This window comes from Schistocerca gregaria, chromosome 8, assembly GCF_023897955.1.
Source record: "Schistocerca gregaria isolate iqSchGreg1 chromosome 8, iqSchGreg1.2, whole genome shotgun sequence".
Classification (NCBI taxonomy): domain Eukaryota; kingdom Metazoa; phylum Arthropoda; class Insecta; order Orthoptera; family Acrididae; genus Schistocerca; species Schistocerca gregaria.
In genome coordinates, this window is record NC_064927.1 from 400,339,030 (window position 1) to 400,355,670 (window position 16,641).

Genomic DNA, 16,641 nt, shown 5'->3' on the forward strand with positions numbered 1-16,641 from the left:
TCTATGATTAGAAAAAAAATCAAATTTTGTAGTTAATTATCTCAATTTTTACCACAATTTTTAATAGATTTGGAAAATTCTAGAGTTTCATACACCTGTAAATATGGTTTGTATGCTGTGCAAGATTCATCAAAGAATCTCACTTATTTGTGAAGAAGAATGTACCTATAGCAACAAATGCAGCCAAAAATAAGTGAAAAAGTGATGAAATTTCATATCTAAAAAAAATTATTTTGTTATGTTTTTGCACTTCCACTGCTATGAGTGTGAATCCTGAATCCTTCCTGGTCATGCTGACAAAGTTTCATGAATTTACTTGTAAAAGTATAGACAGCGGAAATTAAAATGTCCTGTGGTGCCTCTCCTGCTCCAAGTCGGGCCGTCTGACGTCCTACCCCCCTTAACTGGTCAGTAGTCATACCATCAACGTTACTGAAGCTCCGTCTTGCTAAACACTGCGAGGTTCACAGTACGCTACTGTCGCTGTGCTCCTCGGCGCTGTTACCGTTTGTCTCGGTTGCAACATGAACGTTCCCGTAGACAGACTCCCTCCCGTAGGAAGGGCTCCCCCGTCGCCTGCGCGCCGTTGTAAATGGACAGCAGAGACTGCGGGCGTTGCTTGGCCGTGAGGCAGGTCGGTCGCCTCCGCTTGGCACCGTTCGCGCACTGGCGGAGGTCGCGGTCACAGTGGATTGGAAGCCTTCGCGGTCCGTGAGGCAGCACCGGCCAGTGTGTTTGCGGAAGCCGGCCGGAGCGGACGCTGCTGGCAACTCCGTGTGTCGTCTCTAGCCGGGCAGGTAAGCCTATAAGGAACCGGCCTTCTGTTAGCCGGCACATGTTACTGTCCTTACAAACGCGCGATATACGTCATTTGAGGAGATTAAGAAAACCGTTTTTTTATCTTTATTCAATCCAATAATATTATACATCATAACCCACCACCTTATACGTTAGTGGGTCTTAATATCTACAGTACAATTCAATGATGTTAGCAGCATTTTTCTTTCTAATTCTAGTTTTAGTCTACTTACATGTTACAGGAAATGATGAAATTAGTTTCTTAATGGGTAAGATCTAGTCTCTACTCTAATCTAGCTGTTCTAAAAGCTACTTCCTGCAGCGTTACAGGCTTGCCAGTTGTTGTATAAACCTACTATGTGGCCGTGCCCACCGAACTAATCCCAATGGGCATGTCACTGGCACCGGACTGGCCCTTAGAAAATCGCTGCAGGTTCTGCTTGGGGATGTCCTTTCTACTTCCTACTGAGAAATTAACTAACTACTAGGTCTCTATCGGTGTGCAATTGTCAAATTCGGGTGGTAGCGCACCTTCCCCCTGTTCCAGAACGTGGCGGATTCCTACCGTCACGGCGATTGGCCAGTCCACGCACTGGCGGAATGGGATAGGTCGCATCGAGTCGTGTCGTGATCAGTAGTTCATCCCGACGATATTCTCGCAGGACCTTTGCTGATACCTCGCTGGTAAGGCGATTTATTATGTCGAATGTGGTCCGGTTTCTGATTAAGTGATAGGTGTCATTGTTTGGTAACTGCTTTCTTAGGTCGCTGGCTACGTCATCGAAGATAGGGCACTCGTAGATCACGTGATCCGGAGTACCCTGTTCGGCTCCGCAGTCACACGAGGGGGTAGCCCTTTTCCCGAACCGGCAAAGATGACCTGTGAGGAAGTGCAGTAGTGCCTTACTTGGTTGGAAATGCGAGAGACGTTGTTTGACGTTTGGGAGCAGTTGGTAAGTCCTTCTGCCTGTTTTCTCTCTGTCCCAGAGTTCTTGCCATAGCTCGTCTCCTCTTCTTTTAATTGCAAGCTTATCCCCCACCCGCACCCCCAAAATGCTCTCAGTTTATATATCTCCCCTTTTCACCCGATACCAGGCCGCCTGTTCCCGAATTTTGATGTCCAGGGGACTCACCCACATGAGCATTAGTAGTGCCCCTCCCGTTTACTACAAATATACTATCGTTGCACTGTTCCACACAATCGGCCATAACGGGCCGGATCTGGTTCGCCATTTGCTTAATTCCTGCTCACCGAAGAAATTCGTGGGAGAGAGAGCGAGGCTCTGCCGGTACACATTTTCGAACATTTCCAACGTTGTCGGACCGCCCCGCATTTCCAGTTCATGACGCAGATAACTGACGGGCTTGCTTAGTCAGCGGATTTTCAATGCCATTTCGTCGCTGCTAGATTTTAAGAACAAAGAGAAACACCTTTTCAGCCTGACAAGGAATCCCTTGACTGCGAGGTCGCAAAGTCAGTCTTTAGGAAGGCTCGTTTGAAAGTTGTGTGTTAACAATTATGAAGGAAAAAATAGATGCTAATGAATGTAGGTTAATTCTTACAAAGAAGAAGACAGCACCCAGCCACTATTAATACTGCTATTTATTTGGGTAAATAGCACCGTTAACGGTTTCACCCTGGCAAGTTCATCTTCAGACGGCTGTTCACATGATTTCAAAGATACACTTTACATCATCGTCCGTTTTCGATTTTTATTTTTCCACTGCGGCGAAGTATTTTTGGTGTGGTCTTGCCTTACGGTAGAAAACAGTGTTAGAAGCGCCCTATGTGAAAATAACTAACCTCCAAACGATGAAATACAGCGTAAATAAATGTGTGAGGTTAAGTGGTTATGGTACTTACATAGAAAATTCGGCGCGATTTTGTTGCGAAGTTGCAGGATTGTATTTTTCGAATATTCCAAAATACATCCAGCACTTATGTAATTTGTACATCACCATATTGTGCAAAGCATCACACACACACACACACACACACACACACACACACACACACACACACACACCAAAAAGAATTTGCCATTTGTGAAGTTATCACAAAGATTGCAGATTTACAAATACAACAGTATCAGAGACGTTCTCTCTCAGAGATATCACAATATACAGATTGTTCTGATTTCACAGTATGACTGTTTTTTAAAGAATAACATAACATAATGAAAATTGAAACACAAAGATAAACCTTACATTACGAGCATATAATATTACCTAAAGAAATATCAGTATTAATAGTGGCTAGTTGCTGTCTTCTTCTTTGTAAGAATTAAACTACATTAATTGCACACAGCCACGGTCTCACCATGTCAGTTTTAGACAAAATAGCATATGCTAATGACTCACCAATCGCATCAGGAGGGCGACAGAAAATGAGTATCCGGGAGGTGCAGAGATCAACCTTCTATGGGATGTATGTCTTACACTTCAGAACATAGACATCATCGACATTCAAGGAATGTGAAAGACAAACCGATAATTGCACCATGAACAACCAATGAAAAATGGCACGCCACAGTTAGCACAAAGGTTCGCACCATCAAGGCCCAAGGGGAATTTCTTGGAAGTCACAAACCTTGCAGGACGTTCAGCTAGGTATCCACTCGTAGAGCATGCATACATAATCATTTTGGTGTAACGGGGTAATGAGAACTGATGAAATGTAGTGGCGTACAACTCAATGCCAAGCAGGCTGTCGTGGAGATTGTAATGGCTACTTCGGAGTTCTATTTAATTTTGTTGTTGTGGTGTGTGTTATTGTAAAACATATGAAAATGTAGCAGTAAGAACAACAGTATTATTTGAAAGAAATAAATAAATTCTGATAATTCTTAATTATGTGCTGATGAGCTAGATAATAACGAGTTTCAATAATTCCGTACTTGACATTAAAATGTATGCAACAAATAACTAATATATCACACCAGCACCTCTACCCATAAAAACACTGGTGTCGTAAATATTTCTATTTAAAGTCACTGATGAATTAGTTTTGGAAAAATTAATCTTACGCACTAGCCATAAAATTATTTCATTACGTAAAGTCTAAATTGTTTACTAAGTGTTAGCTTCACTTTTATAATAGAAAGATAATAAATTCCTGTGAGTTCTTGTCTTCGGAGTTCAAATATTGTAATATCGATAGAAAGAATTAGTGTCTGATTATTTCTGCAGTTTAAAATAGCCGCTCCATACGCTCACGTAATGGGGGCAAACAAAGCACAGTCTGGACTGCTGCGGACACAAAATTTAAAACATTCATAGTTGGTTATTTAGTTATAAATAAAAGGCCGTACACTAGAATTCCATTTCGTAAATTTTACGTTATATTTTGCCTTTGACCACTTATGACTACCTTTTACAATATTTAAAAGAACAGGCCTCGGCTTATCTTCGATCTCATCTGCTTCATACAACATAGAGAAGAACACAAGAAGGAAGAATTCCACAGACAATACAAAGCCAATACACTCTTTTAGTGGTATTACCTTTTGTTATGTGGTTATTCTTTGTGGGACACTGGTTATAAAACAATAAAACATATTGTTATTTCACAATATAATAATAACTCACAATAAAATAGTAAGTCTTTTCTCAGTTAAAAGTCATTTCTGGAAAATCATTCGTTAATTCACAAGTCCACCAGCCGCTGTAGCCGAGAGGTTCTAGGCACTTCAGTCTGGAACCGCGCTGCTGCTGCTGCTACTGCTGCAGGTTCGAATCCTGCCTCGGGCATGGATGTGTGTGATATCCTTAGGTTAGTTAGGTTTAAGTAGTTCTAAGTCTAGGGGACTGATGACCTCAGATGTTAAGTCTTATAGTGCTTAGAGCCATTTGAACCATTTCATAAGTCTCGAGCACTGTCCCATACACTGGCGACATAAAAGTTTCGCGTTGAAATTACAAGCTTATCGTGAAACTGGCTACCCCTAAAGGCATAGCTGCAGGTAGTGCGATAATACGATCTTTATGCTGTATTTGCCCAGTGGTTCCATGTGGTATGAGTCGCAATCTCACACACTTTTCAGGAGGGATAGTTTGCTGTAATGGAGTACGACTTTTATAAGCAGACCAGGAATCAAGCAAAGCAAGTTATTTTGACCAGCTATTGGCCAAAAGCAGTACTCATGTCACAGTTGTGATTCTGTTACGCTCAATTTTTCCACTCTTGCGTGCTGTGATATAAATATTCCATTCTTCCCCTGCAAAATGAAGCACACGAGAAATAATCGTAGGGGTCAGAGCACCTGCAACTTCTCACAGCACAATAAACGAAATTGCAGCCAATTTACCATCCAGATTAACAGTCGGCATGTATACGAATGCTTTAAGCTACTGATGTTAGTTGATCTTTATACAGCTCTCTTGGTACGTCTTATTTCCGGAGTTCCTTTCATATGCATTTCCTCTTCTAATCCCTATTGGTTGGAGTTGAAAACAAATTCTTTACTGAACGACGGGATAAGTTTATTTATCTCATCTATAAATTTTCGTGCCGATACCGCAGTTTTCTGCGCATCGTCAAGTTGACCCTTGGTTTGAAATTTCGCTATCTCGGGTTTTGCAATTCTGCAGCACTGTTCGAAGTTATGCAACCATCCACTGATTTTCTTTAAATCACTGTAATCTATGTCGCGTGTTACGCAGTAGGTCACTATCACGCACATACTATAAATTGTACCAGGCACCCTTGAAACACGCAAACACCAGTGTTTTTAACGTGTGTGCCTTGTCCTCCCTGAAATACCTATAGTTTTCCTTACGCCCTAGACGGACATATTGCTACGGACTTATTCGAAATCTGTTTATAATTGCTTTTTACTATGCTATGGGTGATCTTCCGCGTACGTAATTAAGTTTGGTACCAGCTCCTTGCACAACGATTGTCCTTTTGTTACGTTTCACCGAAAACAAGATTAGTAGCTCCCTGTACGACAAGGATGATGAAATACGTGGCTCAACACTTATTCCAATATCACTTTCACTTGTTAAGCACGTACCGTCTTCGTTCTACTCCTCACGTACATTGTCCACAAAATGGCTCTGAGCACTATGGGACTTAACATCTGAGGTCATCAGTCCCCTAGAACTTAGAACTACTTAAACCTAACTAACGTAAGGACATCACACACGTCCATGCCCGAGGCAAGATTCGAACACTAGTTGTAATATAAGAGATTATTTTTTTATTACACTTGTGGATGCACTTACAACGACACCGCTTGCCAATCAGAGTTTTGCCATTTTTCATGTTTATAGTAAGTGAAGTTCAGAGCTCAAACATCAATCACAAGATCTAGTTTTAAGTGACTCTCAAAAGTACTAGTGAATAGATTCATAAGTTTTCCTAGTGAGTTTAATTTAATAACTTGACATTAATATTTCTGTTGGCTCTGTGGTATAATGCTTGCCCGCCAGGCGGACGACCGGAGTTAGGTTCCCACACATTAAAAAAAATTTTTAACAATGGGGCATGTTCTACGAGAGTTTTCGTGAACCGGAAAATACATTAACATGGAAAAAAATTGGAAGTTCAAGACTGATAATCGCTGGTTTGAGCTTCGCTTCTGTCATTTCTTCGTATTTTTTTTTTCGTTTCGGTAGGATACGTACTTTACTTAAAAATAAAATTTGTAAAATAGAAACTGATTAACAAACACATAATTATTGTTCTCATCAAAAATGCATGTGAGTTAAGGGGAAACTTGATGAAAATGTAGTATTTTTATGGTGTGCTCGATGCTGGGAAAATCATTGTTTTCCTTGTTTTTACAACGCTTATCACCCTGTCCCCTGTAGACCACATCTGTGGTATAAAAGGATAGAACAGTCCAAATAAAAAGTACTCGATTTTTCCTTTTCAACTCAAAATTTAATTTTTGAACCAAATACTTCCGGTCTAGAACCCCACCGTCTTTCTTACTTCTTTATGTACTTCACACTTCACGGAACTGCTCATAGAACACGCATCTTCCTTTACAAATTTGAGGTAGCCGAGAATCGAACATAGGCCGCCAGCATGAAAATAAAGCTTTCTACCATAGATCGAGGAGGTCCATCGGAAAAAGTGTTGCAATTTTATTGAATTAAACACGCTCGGGAAACTTCAGAGTTGACTTTATCAAGCGTTTCTGAGATTTGCAATGTACTGCTTTGGTTGATTTTTTTTGGCTCTGAACTTCACGTGCCACGAATCTAGAATAAATTACAAAAATCCTACCACCTTGTGATCCTCACGTTAGTTAAATTTTCAGTTTCATAGACCGTAAGCGACAAGCGACCCTCAGTTAAAATGCCAGCTGCTCTTGCGTTGCGCGCTAACGTTGGCAATTCGCTGGTTGTTCATAGACAATTGCGTGATGATATACGATAGCCCACGACAATCGATGAATCTAATGATTCCTTTCGGGTGAGGATGCGAAGTGATTACACTCGTTTTCAATATGGAAAGTATCCTAATAACTTTTATTAATCTGATTGTGGTGACTGAAGAAATAAAAACAGAAGACTAGATAATGCTAACAGACTGACCTGTTGTTAACCTGAGGCCTAGGTTGGATACGAATGTACTGATTTGCTTCAGTTATCGATGCCAGATAATCTCAGTACAAATGATTATTGAAATAAAAATGAATTTTTAACATACCACATTTTCAGATTTGATTAAAAATGATAAATGAAATTTCGTAAACCCACACAATTTCCTAAACTGATTCAAGTGGTCCTGAAAATCTGTGATTGTGAATTTTTAGTATCTATGAAAATACCTGATTTAAAAAAAATACCCGCGGAGTACGCAATACACAGTAATTCAACATATTCTAACTTTTGGCCTCTGGTTTGTATGAAAATGTGAATTATGTCGCTGGAGGGTCTGGATAAGATGATGTTCATCAGAGTGGAGGGAAATGATATTTTGGCATAGTATGTTGTATGTATGCTGATCCATTTTCTACATCTACATCTACGAGATTACTCTACTATTGACAATAAAGTGCCTGGCAAGAGGGTTCAATGAACCACCTTCAAGCTGTCTCTCTACCATTCCACTCTCGGAAAAACGAGCACATAAATTTTTCTGTGCGAGCCCTTATTTCTCTTATTTTATCGTGATGACTATTTCTCCCTATGTAGGTGGGTGGGAACAATATTTTCGCAATCGGAGGAGAAAACTGGTGATTGAAATTTCATCAGAAATCCTGTCTCATGGAAAAACGCTTTGGTTTTAATGATAGCCACTCCAATTCACGTATCACGTATCTGACACTATCACCCCGATTTCGCGATAATACTTAACGAGCTGCCCTTGTTTGTACTTTTTCGATGTCATCCGTCAGTCCCACCTGACGCGGATTCCACACCGCACAGCAATACTCCAGAGTAGGGCGGACAAACGTGGTGTAAGCGGTCTCTCTAGTAGACCTGTCGCACCTTCTAAGTGTTCTGCCAATGAATCACAGTCTTTGGTTTGTTCTACCCACAATATTATCTATGTGATCGTTCCCATTTAGGTTATTTGTAATTATAATCCCCAAGTATTTAGGTGAATTTACAGCCTTCAGATTTGTGTGACTTATCGCGTAATCGAAAGTTAGCTGATTTCTTTTAGTACTCAGGTGAATAACTTCACACTTTTCTTTATTCAGGGTCAATTGCCACTTTTCGCACCATACAGGTATCTTATCTAAATCATTTTGCAAGTCGTTTTCATCATCTGAGGACTTTACAAGGCGGTAAATGACACCATCATCTGCAAACAATCTAAGACGGCTACACAGATTATCTCCTATGCCGTTAATATAGATCAGGAACAATAGAAGGCCTATAACACTTCATTGGGGAACGCCGGATATTACTTCTGTTTTACTCGATGACTTTCCGTCCATTACTACGAACTGTGACCTTTCTGAGAAGAAATCACGAATCCAGTCGCATCACTTAGGCGATACTCCATAGGCACACCGCTGGTTAGAGGACGCTTGTGAGGAACGGTGTCGAAAGCCTTCAGGAAATCTAAAAATATGGAATCAATTTGACTTCCCCTGTCGATAGCATTTATTACTTCATGAGTATAAAGAGTTAGTTGTGTTTCACAAGAACGATATTTTCTGAATCCGGTCTGGCTATGTGTCAATAAATCGTTTTCTTCGAGATATTTCATAATATTCAAATACAGTACATATTGCAAAACCCTACTGCAAATCGACGTCAGTGATATAGGCCTGTAATTCAGCGTTTTACTCCTTCCCTTTTTGTGTGTTGGTGTGACTTGAGCAATTTTCTGTGAACGAGTGGTTGTATATAATTGCTAAATATGGACCTATTTTATCAGCATACTCTGAGGGGAACCTGACTGGTATGCAATTTGGATCGGACGCCTTGCCTTTATTAAGTGATTTAAGCTGCTTTGTTACGTCGAGGATATCCACTTCTATGTTTCTCGCCTTGGCAGTTATTCTGGATTGGAATTCAGGAATATTTACTTCCTCTTGTTTGGTGAAGGAGTTTCGGAAAACCGAGATTAATAACTCTGTTTTAGTGGCACTGTCATTAGTGACTTCACCGTTGTTATCGCACAGTGAAGGTATTGATTTTCGATAAAACAATTATTGTGTTTGAGAGGTTGTTGTAGGTCGAAAATGAACTGAGCTTGATTTTGCGAATATATCATATAGGTGTTCACATGGAAGATGCTGTGGGTGGCAAGGTTCAAATGGCTCTAATCACTATGCGACTTAACATCTGAGTTTATCAGTCCCCAAGACTTAGAACTACTTAAACCTAACTAACCTAAGGACGTCACACAGATCCATGCCCGAGGCAGAATTCGAACCTGCGACCGAATCAGCCGCGTGGTTGAGGACTTAAGCGTCTAGAGTCGCTCGGTCACAGCTGTCGGCCGGGTGGCAAGGGCTATTTGTTGTAGGATGTGGGGTTTTTCAAAGTACATGGTTTGCAGTATTAATTATTAATGTTATTGAACGGATGATGTCTTCAACGGTGAATGGAGGATGGAGGGAGTTGTGTGTATGGTTTGGCGTATAAATTGTGCGTGTAGGGATAGTGAGTGTTCGTTCAAATAAATGTGAACTCCTAAGGGTCCAAACTGCTGAGGTCATCGGTCCCTAGACTTACACACTACTTAAACTAACTTATGCTAAGAACAACACACACACGCCCACGCCCGAGGGACGACTCGAACCTCCGGCGGGATTAGCAGCGCAAACCCTGACATGGCGCCTCTAACCGCGCAACCACTCCACGTGGCCACTCCGCACGGCTCAGGCTTTTGAGAGTAGGGTTTGTATTTGCATTTGTGGGAATAAGTGGTCTGAGACTGGTCGCTTGTTTTGCAGATATGTGGGGAGTTAAGGTTTGGGCATTGTTTGTGAAGATAATTTTGCTAGCAATCAGGACAGTTGGTCGGGGGAGGCATCGCTGACATTTGTACGCTCGTGTAGTGGATCTAAACGCTTCCACAGGAAGCTTCCTCCGATAACTCAAGGCGCCATGTTTGATAAGTGTTTGTGTGTTGTCAGGTGATTCAGGGGATACTCATACTAAGAAGGAATTTGGAAATTTATGGTAAGTTCCCATGGGACTGAACTGCTGGGGTCATCCGTTCCTAGACTTACACACTACTTAATATAACTTAAACTAACTTACGCTAATGACAACACACACAGCCATGCAAGTGGGAGGTCTCGAATCACCGACGGGGGGAGTCGCGCGGACCGTGGCAATGTGCCCGAGACCACGCGACTACCCTGCGCGACTACTAAGAAGGGAGATCCATTACCACTTTGAATTTGGGCGCCTTGGCCATATTCATTCCTGGTTGTGAGTTGAGTTCACTCTCGATCTCTCGTCGGTGTACATTTAGTTAACCTTTTTGATCACTGCTGTGAATGTTGGGGGTCTTGCCATCGGTGAAATGCGGAACGAGCGGCAGTTGTGAAGCGGCCCTGCTCACACGCTGCCTGGTACGGGCTCAGGTAATCCAGTACTCTGTGCACCTACGGCCGCTGTGGAATCCAACACGCCTGTGTGGGTTGCTTTGCGAGAGCTGTCGTTCCGCACCGCTGTTACTGCTGGTATTCAAGTCACTGGGTGTCTGTACCGTTCTTCTCTACTCATATTGGTGGGTCTCTTGGCTATTTCTATGACCTCTCTAATCTTCCTCGTCAATATAAATCGGTGTTTCACCAGTCGAGGGCTTTGCGGAATATTGTCGGTTTGCCGCCCTCGTTGTGGTGCTCCGCCACCGCTGGCTCAGAGTGTTGCCTTAGGCGAATGCATCTTCCATGTTCAGATAACCTTGCGCTACTCTGTTGCTTCGTCTCACCTACATATACTAGTCCACTTTCGCAACTAATTTCGTCGACTCGAGACGTCTCTAGCTTGCCTATTTCATCTTTCGTTGAATCAAGAATATCTTTTACTTTGTTGCTGTTTCACAAAATTGCTTCGATTCTACCAAATCGGCATCGAGTGTGGACTAGCACGCAGCGAGTGCAAAAAGTATTTGTCTAGCTGCATATCTTTTAGAAAACAAAGTCTGTGTAACATGAAAAGAAATGTATACAAAATCTAAATAACCAGTCACGTTCAAATTCAAATGGCTCCAAGCACTATGGGACTTAACGTCCGAGGTCGTCAGTCCCCTAGACTTAAAACTACGTAAGCCTAACTAAGCTAAGGACATCTCACACAACCATGCCCGAGGCAGAATTCGTACCTACGACCGCAGCAGCAGCGCGGTTCCGTACTGAAGCGCTTAGAACCGCTCGGCCACAGCGGCCGGCACCAGTCATGTAAGAAGTACCTCGGTAACTCATTTTTGTTGAAAAGCGAGGAAAGAAGAACATCAAAATCGACAGCAAGGTTAACAAAATAGAAAATATATTACAAGAGCTAGGTCATAAGGTGTTCGTCCACCCTCTGAACATGCCGGAATTCTGCGCGCGGTGATTAAAATATAACGCTGACCCACGGCACACACTAGAGTCAGCCGTGCGCGACCCCACTCTATCGCCTGTTGTGGTTCTGAACGCCGCCGATACAGTGCAATTAGCGCCATGGGCCGAAAGGGTAGTGAGACGACGCTGATGGAAAGGAAACTTATTCTGCGCTTACATAATGAGTGCAAATCTTCTTACGAGATTGCTAAAGTAGTCGGTAGACCTAGAACGACGGTTCAGTCGATAATGGATCGACTTTGCGCAACAAAAGCGTTAAGAAACCAACCTCGTACCGGAAGCCCTCACACTTTGACTGGTGCAGACGTGCGATTTATCAAGGTGGAAATGCAGAAGAAACCTAAAATCAGCGCTCCTAAGTTGTTTGGGGAGTTAAAGTCTAGGGGAAATAAGGCATGTGCCAACACAATCAGAAATACCTTCAAAACTTGTGGGTATCAGGGCCGGTTACCTCGCAAGAAATTTTGGGTAAGTGAACAGAATCAAAAGGAACGTCTTCATTTTGCGATGGAACATAAATTCAAAAAGGAAGACTTCTGTAATAGAGCAACATTTTCTCATGATACTTAATATAACGTATACTGGTTGGATGGCAGGTGAATGGTGCGGCGTAAGAAGAATGCGGAGATGTTGCCACGCAATCTTGTGCCAACGGTTAAGCACAGTGGTGGCTCCCTGATCGTGTGGTTAGCAGGTGTTGGAAATTTACATTTCATAGAAGGTACAATGGATCACCATATGTACATCAACATTTTAAAGGACAATCTGGACGCTAGCGCCGAAAAATTAGGTTTGCAAGGAAATTACATTTATCAACAAGATAACAACCTAAAGCATACGGCTCTAAATACAAGGCTGCGGCTCCTGTACAACACCCGAAAACAACGTAACACCCCTTCCCAGAGCCCGGACATTAATCCTATTGAACACCTTTGGAAAGTACTGGAAGTTAGTATCAGGAGAAGACACTTCTAACGGGAGAGACCTAAAAGAAGGACTTCAAGATGAATGGGACAAAATTCCAGCGTCTGACGGCAAATTTGGTCAAGTCGATGCCCAGATGACTACAAGAAATAATAGCTGCAAAGGAAAACTCCACTAAATATTATTTTTTGTAATTGAAATGATATTTTCAGATTGTAAATTAAAAAAGAAAATATGAGTGGACGAATACTTTTTGAAGTATTCTCCATTTTGTCAAATTTGTTGTCGCTATGGATGCATTTATTTCCTTGTCCATCAATAAAAATGACTTACCCCCAACGTTCATTGCATGTGACTGGATGTTCACATTTTATGTTCCCTTCCTTTCACGTGAGATATACTTACTTTTTAAAAAAAAATTACATCTAGACGAATACTTTTGGACTCACTGTATGCATGCGAGACGGGGCTACTGATTAGCAGAAGGGTATCTGAACATGAAAGACCCATTCGCCTAAGGCAACACACCAAGTCAGCAGTGACGTAACACAGGGACGAGGGCGGCAAACAGGAAATATTACGCGAAGTCCATGTACTAGCAAAACAGCCACTGACCTTGACGAGGAAGTTTAGAGAGAGGATACAATATGCTAGTCACCCGCCAACAGGAATAGAGAAGGCGGGTAGAGACTTCCAGCGCTCTGGCTGCCAGCAGCAACAGCGCTACGGTACGACAGCTCTCGCAAAGCAACCCACACAGGCGTGTTGGAGGCCACAGCGGCTGCAGACATGCACAGTACTGGCGCTTCGTCACAACTGCCACCCGTGTCTCTCCGCCTGTTTTCACCAATGGCGAGAAATAAAGCAAGATCCAGTCTGCTTCCACCAATAACAAGAAATAGAGCAAACACGAATAGAGAACGGCTAACACCCCCTCTTCCTCATTCTCAAAACCCTATCAGATCACGAAAATAGCTTGTTCCACTAGTATATTTAGTAATTATGTTTTTCTCATTGAACATCTTGCACCAACTCAACCGCTTCTCACACCTTCTTCTCTTCCCAGAGCACCTTCGGATTCGATACGTCAATAACAAAACCCAAACCCAACGTCCAAATTCCTAAGCCCTAATAACCAATCGAGGTGCATGTTGGCCGGCCGGAGTGGCCGAGCAGTTCTATGCGCTACAGTCTGGAACCACGCGACCGCTACGGTCGCAGGTTCGAGTCCTACCTCGGACATGGATGTGTGTTAGGTCTTTAGGTTTAAGTAATTCTAAGCTCTAGGGGACTGATGACCTTATAAGTTAAGTCCTATAGTGCTCAAAGCCATTTTTCAAGGTACATGTTTCACCACTACATCCTTATTTCAGCTTCCTTGCACCCTCGTGTTTTCTCCATCCTCTCCCACCGGAATTTCAACCATCTCCCACTCACCAATAATGAAATGCGTCCCGAGATATACCCCTCTTTCCAACCCTAATCACAACACTAAATCCGATACCATTCTTCCTTTTTCCTCTTCCCCCTTCATCCCCCTTGTGGTTGTAGAGGACCCCATAGTCACTCTCATCATTGCACCCTCATCATGATAAGTATTTTCACGTATCACCATCACCACCATTACACCTTGGCATCACTCACATTAAATCAGAGACTATACTCCAATTATAATATAAAATTGTCAAAGAAGATTCAAAAACCATCAGTATTTTGATATATGTGCTTGTTACAAAATCCTGGTTTGTTGTCATTTGTTTTCATGTAAAAATGGTAAATATAGTCCACTACCGTGTTTTCATAAAATCGTCTGTTATTGTTATCTTTTTATATATTTTAAACATCTGTCAAATATGGTGTATATAACCTTTGGATGGCTTTTATCGGCTGCCTTCCCGCCCCTTTGTGAGAAACTGAAATAACAATAAAGAAAAAAAAATCTCACTCAGGTGTAAGCATAATATCCTGAGAGCCTACTTGGTTTTCTCCTAGTTCAATTTGATCCTTACAATGATTATATGACTTTGTGATATCCATATATTTAATTAAAATAAATTTTGATAACAAAGTAATCAGCATACATGTCTACGATTTCACGTGTTTTACCCTGGGTACAGACTGTATTTTTCTGGATTCTTCTCATAAACATTTATTTTGGGAGTACGAAGATGAAATAGTGATCAGAAGAAATGGACACGTGATCCTTATCTGGAGATGGATGAAGGACCTGACGCAGAAAGACTCCCAGATAAGTTACATAAGTCTAATACGAATCGACGCACTGTGATCGCTTGACACGACAGGCAAAAATAAAATGTTACCAATAACTGGAAAATAATATTGGTGACGTCTTGTGTTAACACTTCCGAAAAAGAATATTTCTGTGAGAAACACAGTTTGAGGATCAAATACTTGTGAAATATAGCAGGCACGCATGCTCATTTATATCTACAAACATAATAGGTAAGCTACCGCACGGAGCATGCTGCAGAATATCTTTCGTCCTTTCCGATTCCACCTGCAAATTTAACCAGGTATAAAGAACTGCCTGTGCTTCTTAACGAGCCCGGAATTCTCTTGTACCGCCTTTGCTGCCCTTACACAACAGGTATGTTGGTGGCAGTAGGATCGTTACGCAGTCTGACCGATAAGCTTGTTCTCTAAAACTTCTCCGTAATGTTTCATGAAAAGATTTTCCTCGGGGAAATGCCATCTGATTCAGAGAGCACTTACGTAATACTCAAGTGTTAAGCGAATCTACCTCTAACAAAGCTACCAGCATGCTTCTGAATTTTTTTGACGTCTTCCTTTAATCCGACCTATTGAGGATCCCAGACGACCGGAGTGGCCGAGCGCTTCTAGGCGCTGCAGTCTGGAACAGCGCAACCGCTACGATCGCAGGTTTGAATCCTACCTCAGGCATGTGTGTGATGTACTTAAGTTAGTTAGGTTTAGGTAGTTCTATGGGACTAATGACCTCCACTGTTGAGTCCCATAGTGCTCAGAGCCATTGAAGGTTTTTTTTTTTTTTAGGATCCCAAACACTCGGACAGGGCTCAAGAATGGTTCGCATAAGTGTTATATATGCATATGCCGTCTCCAACATGATAACATGATCTACGCTTTCCTAGAATTCCCCTAATAAACTGATGCCTACCATTTCGCCTTGGCTAGAAACGACCTTGAGAGAGTACTCCTGTTTGAACGCATTAAAATATTCGTCATTTTTTCAAGTAAAATAAAAATTAATGCTAAACCTGGTGAAATAATTTTATTTCTTACACTGTTGTCTTCAAGAAATCATTCTGTGTACACACCGTGGCTCCCTGTGATCGCCGCAACAAGTGTAACGAGCCGTAGTAGCCAGGACATTTGTCGTCTGCGGGAACTGCTATTGGACCTGTAACAAAATAGATTTGTATACGTCCTTTTGAATATATTTTCTACCAGCTTATGTCAGGCAATCGAAAAATATTACAGTCGAACAAAATTGTGCCCTGTTGAAACAAATGCCATTTTCTTCGACCACGAAAATCGAGATAAAAGCCTGGGCTGAAAATAGACTTTTGAAGATACCACAAAACCGCACTGTCGCTGGTAGATAATGCAGTTCAGAATGCCGGCATCAAATTCTTCTCAAAATCGTATCTACCGTGTTCTAGTTATGTTTACTGCCAATCTGACAAATACGCTTGGAGAAAACGGATTTAATGTTGTGGTTACGTTTTTCGTAATTACGTTTCTAGTCATCGGTCCATGGACCATACAGTAAAGCTCCCAGATCGAAGGGGAAGCCCTTCTCTATCTTCTTCCAGGCTATGGTGGTCCTGTGGACCTCTTTGGCAGCTGCTGTAATCCACTGTTCTGCTCGCTCGATGCCGTTTTCATGCATAAGTTGTAACATCCTGGTCCGACCTCAGTTTGA

General features: G+C 41.9%; 1 protein-coding gene across 1 annotated transcript in view; it reads left to right on the plus strand.

Annotated features, from left to right (window-relative positions):
- Positions 1–614: 614 nt before the first annotated feature.
- The window catches only part of LOC126284295 (UDP-glycosyltransferase UGT5-like), a 207,642-nt gene continuing 191,615 nt past the window's right edge, over positions 615–16,641 (plus strand). Inside the window, exon 1 of the mRNA XM_049983125.1 lies at positions 615–797. The gene's annotated coding sequence lies outside the window, so the exon portion shown is untranslated. The remainder of the gene's footprint in view (positions 798–16,641) is intronic.